This window comes from Manis javanica, chromosome 16 (assembly GCF_040802235.1).
Source record: "Manis javanica isolate MJ-LG chromosome 16, MJ_LKY, whole genome shotgun sequence".
NCBI classification, from domain to species: Eukaryota; Metazoa; Chordata; class Mammalia; order Pholidota; family Manidae; genus Manis; species Manis javanica.
This window is the reverse complement of record NC_133171.1, coordinates 18,677,665-18,688,935: the sequence shown is the minus strand read 5'-3', so window position 1 is coordinate 18,688,935 and position 11,271 is coordinate 18,677,665. Positions and strand designations below refer to the sequence as shown.

The following is an 11,271-nucleotide window of genomic DNA, read 5'->3' as shown; positions in this document are numbered from 1 at the left end:
GCACACAGCGTTAGAATACCAAGGAAGGTCCAAAAGGAGAATGGCTAACTTGTGGTGTATAAATGAAGTGACATATTAAATACTACACAGCAATGAAAAAAGGATGAACTACTGGCAAACACAGTGATAAGAATGACTTACAGCAGAAGCCAGACGCAAAATAGCACACACCATAGGCCTGCATTTAGAGGAGGTTCAAGAACAGACCAAACTCAGGAATGGACAAGTGGGAACGGTGGTTACCACTTGACTGGAGAAGGGCATAAAGGCACCTCTGGGGAGCTGGAAATGTTTGATATTTTGATCTTGGTAGTCATTACTTAGGTTTGTATCTCCTTAAAATTCATTAAACCTTATCAAGATTGGTGAATCTGATGCTCATTAGCCTCTATGTAGTCTACCTGAAAAAAAAATATAAAAAGAAAGACATAAGGAGCATTTATAATAAATAGTTTGATATTATAATACTTTAGTACATTTGGCATATATTCATGTGTATCTCTCTAAGGAGACTATTACAAGAGGAAGGGGAAATTGATTTTTTAATTGTTTTATTCTATAATTTTCTCAGTCATGCCATATGGACAGTGTATTTTCAAAGTCCTTGCATGATAGAAAATGTCTTTATTTCACTCTCTCATTTTATTAATCGTTTGGGTCCAGATCATTTTCCCTCAGAACACTGAAGGGATTGTTCCATTATTTGCTAGAATATCATGTTGTTAATTAAAAGGCTAAAGTTATTCTTATTTTTATAACTTTTAAAATTTTCTTTGAAAGCCTTAAGGAGCCTTCCTTTACACTCAGAGTTATGAAATTTCACTGTAATGCATGTAGATTATGTATGAGATTTCTATTGCTGCTTAACAACCCCAGATTAAGCAGTTTAAAAAACATACCTCTTGTAGTTTCTATGGGTCAAAAGTCTAGGAATGGCTTAGCTGAATCCTCTGCTCAGGGTCTTACATGGCTAAAATTCAGGTGTTTGCTGGGCTGTATTCTCATACGGATGCTCAGCTATGGAAAGATTTACTTCCATGGTCATTCAGGTTGTTGGCACACCCTTGAGTCTGTGGAATTCGTGGTGGTTTTTGCTTTTTCACAGGCAGCAGAAGAATGATTCTAGTCTCTAAGTTCAGGGAATTGTAAACCCACCTTTAAAGGGCTCATTTGATTAGGTCAGGCACACCCAGGAGATTATCCTAGGTATGGATGACTCAACTCAAAGTCAAACTGTTTAGGCACCTTAATTATATCTGTAAAATCTTTTCACATTTAATGTGATGTAGCGTGGATGAAACACCCACCCCTGCTCAAGGGGGGATTTCCCAAGGCATGCACCCGAAGGGGTGGGGATCTTGGAGGTCATCTTAAAATACTACTTACCATAGAGTTTTTAAATTACTTTTCATTCTTTTTGATACTCATTTCCATATCCACAAAATTCTGAATAAACTGAGCTCAATAAATACGTTTTAAAATTAATACACCATTACTTAGTAGCCACTTTCAAATCTGAAGATGTCAGCTTTTGCTCAGAGAAACTTTGCTCAGTTACATCGTCAACAATTTGTCTTTGTTTCTGAACACTTTATTTAAGATACGGTGGTAAACATTACCCTCATCTTAATTTTTTCTCTCATGTTTTTCATCTCTCCGTCATTTTGCTTTATGTTCTTAGATGCAAGCACATGGAGGGATAAACATCTTCGAGTCTTATAGATCGTGCCCTTTAATAACTTGTATCCAAGTTATTATCCAGTTATCCTTTCCAATGTTTAATTTTGGCAACCAGACTTATCATTTCCAAGAACTATTTTTAGTTCTTTGATCCCATTTAACTCTGGATAAGACAGTGTCTCAAATCTCTCTGAGAATACTCAAATCGTAATTGTTAAGTTCTCTTTCTCCTTGAATTACCTGCTTCTTCCCAGAATCAATTATTCTTTCTCATAAGCCCTCTTTTGTTAATGTTATAGGCCCTCTTGTGGGTTTTACTCAAACATCTGGTGACTCCTGGTCAGCCATTCAGATTTGTTAGTGAACCACTAGGTAGTTTTGATGGAGTGGACGGCCTGTAATCTTGATTCCGTCTCTAAGTCTCTAACGTGCCTGCTGTCTTCCATCGTCCTGCCGCTCATGCTGTTACTCCATCTGCATTTGTAAGGCCTTCTTGGTCCCAGCATTCACAAACAGCTGCCGTCTCTTAAGCCAAAGGCATGCAGTTTAGAACTGAATAACAAAGGTATGGCTTTCCTCTGCACCTGTGTGGCTTGTTTCCTCACTAGTTTCGCCGGAGAAGGTGGGCCGACTGTGGCCTTTGAGGGCGTAGGTGAGGCACACCTTGTGCCATGATTGACTTCAGTTGTGCACCAACCGAGTACAGGAAGCTAGTTGGGAAAACAGCCAATACAAGATACTCTGGGGACACATTATCATTTTTCCTCTTGATGAGACCTTTCTTTAAAAATAGCTGATCCATTGGAAGGCTTAAGTCAGATTCTGCTCTATGTTGTTTTCATGTACCAGCAAGTCCCTGGCAGGCTGTCCCATTTCCTTAAATGGGGGCCCTCTGGGTGCATCATTAGATGGACGTGACCCTGAGTCATGCTGTATAAGCACAATATGCTGTGCTATATTGGTTGTTTAATCAGGCTATATTAATTAATGCTGGTCAATTCATTGATAACCACCGCACAGCTCACTTCTGCTATTACTCTGACGATTCTGCAAATAGAACTTTTCCTTTCCCACCAGAAAGAAGGGCTTCCCCTTCCCCTACCACCTTCTGTGCACCAGCGAGCTCAGTCCTGGTAGTTCTTCCAGCAGTACGATTCCTTCTCCTTTCCATCTGTCAGGTGGAGCCTAGAACAGAAAATGACATATTGATTGGTATATGACTTGAAGCATAAGCATGATTTATTATGTTATTGTTCCTTTGATCGATATTTGAGTTGGCAGAAACTGTTCGGTACTAAAGAAGAGCAGAAGCAGCAAATGGAGTCTCTTCGTCCCAGGACCTTAGAAGGATAGTAGGACACAATGACAACAACGGGAAGTGAGGACATTCCAAGGCAGGGAGAAATAAATGGGCACATCATGAACGGTGGAGGGTCAAAGTTAAACCGACTATTTCAGGAAAGCCTGGCACTTTGAGGCATGAATTAGAAGCCATGCCAAAGAGGGACTGACTCCCAGAATCTCATTCCCAAGCTATGGCTGGGGGTGAAGCTGCTAAACCTGAGGGGATGGTGGCTCAAGGGACAATGTCTAACAGTGACAGGTCCAATGCTGAGAGAGCTGGGATGGAGCTTCTGGCTCTTGCCAGGTGCTTCCTTACGATTAAATACCACCCGGGGTGTGTTAGTTTTCTATTGTCGTGCAACAAATTACTACAGTCCCAGCATCTTAATACAACACAAATTCATTACATTACAGGTTCCATAGGTCAGAAGTCTAGGCATAGAATGGCTGGTTTCTCTGCTTAGAGTCTCATAAATCTGAAATGAAGATGTCAGACAGTCTCAGAACTAATTCATAGGCTCTAGGGGAAAATTCACTTCCAAGCTCCTAAAACCATCACATAGGTTAGGATTTCACCTCCAAAGGCTTTGCCTTATAGTCATGGACAAAATATTCAGAGGATAGTAGCCACATACTAGGTATGTTTTTATTTATTCATCCTCTTACATGAACAAAAAAGATTTAAAGTGGTTTACATAGGTAACAAATAATTAAAGTAATGAGCACTTACTGAATTTTCATTACACACTAGGCACCATGGACTTTCCTTGAAATAATCCTATTAGGTACCAATATTGATCTCATTTCATAAATGAGAGCAAGGAATGTTAAGGAGGTGAAAGAACTCACCTGAAGTTAAACAGTTCATGACTGAGGAAGCAGGACTCAAAACCAGGTCTGTATGACTCCAATATCTATGCTAATAAGAAAGGAAAACAGGAGGATGGGTGTAATTTTACAGGAGTAACATATAAACTATGATTATATGCCCTTGGCATGAGCAGAACTCACCCTTGACTTTCAACTTTTTGTCAGATGGCAAATAGAAGGCAATCTGATCAATCACTTTTCTCCAATACTATTCATAGGACATGATTGCTCCACTCTTCTCGATAGTATGAGCAGTGAGAATATTCTACATAGAGTGCTTGTGGAGAAAAGTTTTAGTCGTTTTTGGAATATCTAACAAGGCAATAACTGTATAGAATAATTAAGTTACAATCCTCTTTTTCTGGAAAAAATCAGGTTACAGCTTTGGTGGTCTATCTATTAATGCCACCCCCAAAAGGATGCAGGAGTGAATTAATGTGACTTCCTCCTACCTGGTCTGGGATTTTACCCCACTTAGAAGCTAATAAATAAGCTTACTACTGCTGCACGGATGCTGCTGAAAGACACAGGACTCCTGAGTCAGAGAGGGGGACTTTATTACTTACAATACCAGCATGTTCACACCCTTTCGTCCTTGGCCCCCATGTCCCACAGTGGTGATGCAAGAGCCCCAATTAATGCTACACTTGCAGTGGCTTTGCCTAAGAGCCAGGGAACACTGCGATTGGGCCCCTGCTGTTTTACAGCAAGCAGTAAGCAAGCATGCTCTTTGTCCCAGAAGGAGACATTATCTCATCCCTCAAGGTTGTTCACTGCAAACACAACACTGAAAAATGACCAGGTAAGGAGTGATGAGGGCCCTGCATGCTCAGCAAGGCAGGAGAAGCAAGCAACCAATGGCAGAATGTCCCCAGTGTTTCTCACCTGAAGGTCTCCATCCCCTCAGCTCAATGGAAAGTGTTTCTTGCAAAGATAGTGTAGGTACAGTTCATTTTTATACTTAACTCCTTGTTCCAATTTCTTTATTTCTGCCAGCCTTTCTCTGAGGTAGGCAGAGTAACACATGCAAAGAGTAAGCTGCTGTAATTATCCCCTTTGCTATGGTATTTATTCATTTCCTTAATATAAACCAAACTATTCACCTTGTAAAAAGATGCTAATGAATCTGAGAAAGAAATCATCAACTATATTTAGTTGCATCAAAATTTAAGAGCACTGAGAGATTAGATAGGAACATGTTTTCAGATTAACTTTAGGTAATATTGTAAAGAAAATCTCAAATTGCATGGGAAGTTGGACATGATAAATTCTGAACTCTCAACTCTGTGTTTGTGAAGGGTCAATACCCAATATGAACTTAGAGCTATCTCCACTTGTCACTACCCTCTCAGATTTTTAAAAAATCACAATGTTTTCAGTAGGAAGAGAGGATTTGTTGACACTAGATTAATATTATTGGAATGACATTTTTACCATATCATAATACCCTCTCTTCCACAAATAGAACAAGTAAGAACAGCCTTAACTTACTACAGAGCAATAGCAATTATTATACCATCAATTTTATTTTTTAAAGAGATTTACTAATAGCTTAAACATAGTTAAGTAGAAAAATAGCAGAAAGAATTATCATCCTTAGGAAGCAAAGGGTGTGGGGAGGGAGTTACATTAGATTTTATTCGACACCATGTAACATCTCTGCTTTAAGGTGTAGATATTTTATGAGGTGTGTGTTTTAAGTCAGAAAGGAAAGCAGGACCCTTGAATCCTAGGAATCTACAATATGTGAGTCTGTTTCCCAAGACTTGATTTAACACAACACTCTGTGGTTCTCACATTTCTAGAATGACTTGTTTACACTGTGCCAGATGTAGGTAAGGTTTGGTGAAATCACGTGGTCAAATACTGGGTGGAGTCTTGTTCAGTTTGAGTTTTATAGGCATGGCCTTAGGTAGAAATTTGCTTTTGTGCTTGCAACTGAAATTTTGTATTTGATTTTATAACTACATTGGGCTCTTGTTTAGAAATCCTCTGTGCTCAACAACCCAAGGATTTAAGTTCCAAGGCACATCAGACTCATAAGACAGGTATGGCCAAATAATTGAATCTCTTAGAATGAAAAAAATAAAGACAAAGAGAAGGTGGTGAAGTTAAAGCTGCCTTGAGGCACCAGGAAGTTATGGGTTGGTGGATTTTATAAGACTACTTACTATGCTCTTCAATTAAAAAGAAGAGAGCAGTTACCATAGCAACACCACATCTAATGGGGCTTATGCTACCTCTGAGATACAAGCACCTTCTTCCAGGGACACATTGACCAATGCAGCCTGTTATGGGGAGTTGTATGCCTAACATTAGGCTTGCAAGGGGAGAAATGTATTTCCATAATATGAATAACATCCACACACTCAACTTAATGTGCAATATTCACTTACTATAACACAGGTTTAGCTCATTTTCTTTCTTTGCCAACGCTTTTAAAGATCAAATTGTTTTGCTGAACTTCAGAGAAAATAAAATCCATTTAAGAATTACCAGTATAAATAGAGTTCTGTTGACATATTGACATAGAGCTGTTTTTAATTCTTCCCTGAGAGCCACTAAACTTACATAATTTTGTTTTTACTGGAACAACACTTTGACTTTGTGACTATTAATAGAGAAATTTGGATATTATCTGTGAGTAAATTATATTTTAATTCCTGGCCAGGAGAGCATGTTAAAGTCCTGTTCAATTTTTTAAAAGTAAAACTCTTACTTATATAAAATAAAACCATTCCTTAAGGAAGTAAAAATGGTTGGACGAAATAGTAGAGATTATCTATGAATCTCATGAAGTAGTTACATAAATATCATTGAAAAATATGAATACAAAACACAAATATAATTTTTGTGTAGAAGAGAATACCTTCTCTGTGTCTTTTCTCAGATGAATAAGAAACGGAATGGGACTCAACCCTCCAATTTTTTAAACAACCACGAAACAGGTACTGATAAATATCTTCTTTTTCAATGCTGTTTTGACAGTCTGTAACAAAGATACTCATTTAAAGACTATCTTTCTGATTGTCCAGACGCTTGGAATATTGCACTGAAGTCCAATGTCAATAGCAGAATGTACTTCACATGAGGCTGAAATTATAGGCATGACACCCTCCTCTCATATAAAGGACTATATTTACCTTTTTGCCATTTAGATCTTCCCTACTTCTGAAAACAGAGCTTAAAGTGGCTGCTGCATTGTTAAGATATTCTTAATGAAACTTGGTTTCTGACCCAAAAATTTAATGATTGCTCAGAACTCCTATAGACTTTCATCAGTGTAAAAATTACTTTGGAACTCAGTTTGTTGGAAAGTAAATCTTTTGTTATTTGGACCATGGACCCTGTTTTCAAACAGAAACAATGTAATAAATACACTTTAGGCTCCCTGGAAGGCTCATAAAGCCTATTTGATCTGAGATATAACAGAACTGCTTTAGACTTGCAATAAAATATAACTGGCTATACTATATATAAATTCAAAACATAAAGCTGAAGAATAAATCATTTTTATTATGAATGCTAATACTTGGGAAATTAGATTTTATTTCAACAAAATAATAGATTCATTAGAATTTTTTGGAACTTTGGAGGAAACTTGAGAGCCCTTTCCAATATTTATTCAGTAATTATTCAGGGAGCACCTACACTGAGCCAGGTATTATGCTAAGTGCTGTAGGAGTAAAAAGGACAGATAAAATTCCTAAAACTTCGATACAACATCAGAAGCGAACAATGAAAACATAAAAAAAACCAATTCTGCATTGTTGTATAAGTTGCAAAGTCAATAAGCTATATGGCATAATAGGGAATGACTTGGAGTCACACTTGGATCAAGCAGAGATGAGAGATGACTGTTGAAATGAGGCTTAATGTGAGAAGAGCAACATGAATTATAAAAAGAAGGAATAATAGTGTAAAAGACTTGAAGTAAAAGGAGGCCAGCGTGGCTGGTGCTGTAAGGACTGGCTTGGGGTAACGGGCAGATCAAGCAGGGCTTTACAGCCCATGGTTTGAACTTTATGCTGAAAGCAATGAAAAGCTACTGAAGCTAAGACGTAAAGCCCTTACTCCCTTAAGGCTATTAGATTATGAGACTTCTTCTAAATGACTGCAGACCATTCATTGGTCAGGCCTCTTATGCATGAACAATGGTAAGGCTTGGATTACTTTATTTACTTATCTTTCTCATGTACATTCCCTATTTTCAGCTCCCAGTCACAGTGTTTACATTTTTTAAATGTTAACATTGGAGTTGTGTAAAGAATGGACTGAGTCATGTTAGGAACCTCTCACCATAATCCAGGAATCATATGGTATATTGGGGCATAGGGGTGACAGTGGGGATGAAGTCCAAGGATTCGACACATATTTCTAAGGCTAAATAGCTGTCACCAGAGAAAATAAACTAGAGTAAAGGAAGTAGACCAACTAAATACTAAACAGATGCAAAATTAAATCAGCTACCCACAAAGTCAGCCAAGAAAGAGTAAGAATATGACACCTAATATATAAAGAGTGGAGGAGGAAGAAAAAGAAGGGGGAAAAGAATCATCAGATTGTGTTTATAATAGCATAATAAGTGAGTTAAGTTAGACTGTTAGATAGTAAAGAAGCTTCCCTTGAACCTTTGGTAACTAGAAATCCAAAGCCTGCATTGGCAATAAGTACATATCTATCGATAATAACCCTAAATGTCAATGGACTGCATATACCAATCAAAAGATATAGAGTTACAGAATGGAAAAAAAAGCAAGACTTTTCTACATGCAGCCTGCAAGAGACTCACTTCAAACCCAAAAAGTGAAGTAATGGAAAAAGATACTCCATGCAAAGAATAGGGAGAAAAAAGCAGGAGTTGCAATACTTGTATCAGACCACAATTGCATCAAGAAGAATAAAATACCTAGGAATAAACCTAACCAAGGAAGTGAAAGACATGCATAAGAGAAATTAAAGAAGATACCAATAAATGAAAATACATCCCATGCTCATGGATAGGAAGAATTAATATTGTCAAAACGGCCATCCTGCCTAAAGTAATATACAGATTCAGTGCAATCGCTATCAAAATACCAGTGGCATTCTTCAATGAACTAAAGCAAATAATTCTAAAATCATATGGAATCACAAAAGACCCCAATTAGTCAAAGCAATCCTGAGAAGGAAGAATAAAGCTGGGGGATTATACTCCCAACTTCAAGCTCTACTACAAAGCCACAGTAATCAAGACAATTTGGTACTGGCCAAGAACAGACCCATAGACCAGTGGAACAGACTAGAGAGCCCAGATATAAACTCAAGTATATATGGTTAATTAATATATGATAAAGTAGTCATGATATACAGTTGGGAAAAGACAGCCTCTTCAAAAACGGGTGTTGGCAAAACTGGACAGCTACATGCAAGAGAATGAAACTGGATCACTGTCCAACCCCATACACAAAAGTAAACTCCAAATGAATCAAAGACCTGAATGTAAGTCATGAAACATAAAACTCTTAGAAGAAAACATAGGCAAAAATCTCTGGAATATAAACATGAGCAACTTATTCCTGAACACATCTCCTTGGGCAAAGGAAACAAAAGTAAAAATGAATGACTGGAACTACATCAAACTAAAAAGCTTCTGTACAGCAAAGGACACCATCAGTAGAACAGAAAGGCATCCTACAGTATGGGAGAATATATTGGTAAATGACATATCCGATAAGGGATTGGTATCCCAAATATATAAAGAAATCACATGCCTCAACACCCAAAAAGCAAATAACCCAATTAAAAAATGGGCAGAGGAGCTGAACAGACACCTCTCCAGAGAAGAAATTCAGATGGCCGACAGGCACATGAAAAGATGCTCCACATTGCTAATCATCAGAGAAATGCAAATTAAAACCAAAATGAGATATGACCTCACACAAGTTAGGATGGCCAACATCAAAAAAACTAGAAACACATGCTGGTGAGGATGCGGAGAAAGGGGAACCCTCCTACACTGCTGGTAGGAATGTAACTTAATTCAACCATTGTGGAAAGCAATATGAAGGTTCCTCAAAAAACTAAAAATAGAAATACCATTTCACTCAAGAATTCCACTCCTAGTAATTTACCCTAAGAGAACAGGATCACAGATTTAAAAAGACATATGCACTTCTATGTATATCACAGCACTATTTACAACAGCCAAGAAATGGAAGCAACCTAAATGTCCATCAGTAGATGAATGGATAAAGAAGATGTGGTACATATACACAATGGAATATTATTCAGCCATAAGAAGAAAACAAATCCTACCATTTGCAACAACATGGATGGAGCTAGAGGGTATTATGCTCAGTGAAATAAGCCAGTCAGGGAAAGACAAGTACCAAATGATTTCACTCATCTGTGAACTTTAAGAACAAAGCAAAAACTGAAGGAAAAAAAACAGCAGCAGACTCACAGAACCCACGAATGGACTAAGAGTTACCAAAGGGAAAGGGACTGGGGAGGATGGGTGGGAAGGGAGGGATAAGGGCAGGAAAAAAGAAAGCGGGCCTTACGATTAGCATGTATAATGTAGGGGGAGGCACGGAGAGGGCTGCGCAACACAGAGAAGACAAGCAGTGATTCTACAGCACTTACTATGCTGATGGACAGTGACTGTAATGGGGTTTGGTGGGGGGACTTGATGAGGGGGGGAGCCTAGTGAACATGGTGTTTTTCATGTAATTGTAGATTAAAGATAAAAAAAAATACTGTTCATGAGTCTTATCTATCTAAATCATGTTCACTCAATAAATGCTAGGCAATTCAGATAAAATCATTACAAAAATAAACTATCTTATGATTAATATATACTCTCCTTTCATTTGATTTTAGCATACATTGATGCATAGATGTATAAGAATATATATTTTTCAGTGAGTAATATTGATCTGGAATGTGCTTCTCTATCCTATAAACATATTTAGAGCATAGTTCCATCACCAAAGACATAGACCCATCCTGTGTGTTTGTCGCTGCTCTAGTGTACTTTACATGATACATGTGCTGTCATTAATTCAGGCAGTGTTACTCTCTGGACATCATTTCTTCTACTTCACCATAATTTTTGGTTAAACATTGCTTACTATATTATTATATGTATTATTTTTGCTAAGCAGTGGACTATTGTTAAATATTTATTTCCAGGTGATTAACAGTATGAATAAAAATGTCATGAACTTGGGAAATTAGAAAAAAAAATAGGTATTAAAGATAAACCAGGATACACGTTCCAGTCTGCTAACATAAAATCTTATGTTTTTTTTAAGGCAGCAGTTGCTCTGTAGCTTCAATATAAGGGATACATTGTGAGCATAGAGTGCTGGTTACATATCATATCTATGATGA

At 37.6% G+C, this 11,271-nt stretch overlaps 1 long non-coding RNA gene across 1 annotated transcript in view; it reads right to left on the bottom strand.

The window, feature by feature from the left end:
• The window catches only part of LOC140846657 (uncharacterized), a 123,726-nt gene that overhangs the window by 44,613 nt on the left and 67,842 nt on the right, over positions 1-11,271 (bottom strand). The window contains exons 5-7 of the long non-coding RNA XR_012125993.1: positions 3,874-3,943; positions 1,387-2,865; positions 142-401 (exon numbers count right to left, since the gene is read on the bottom strand). This is a non-coding gene — a long non-coding RNA (uncharacterized lncRNA). The remainder of the gene's footprint in view (positions 1-141; positions 402-1,386; positions 2,866-3,873; positions 3,944-11,271) is intronic.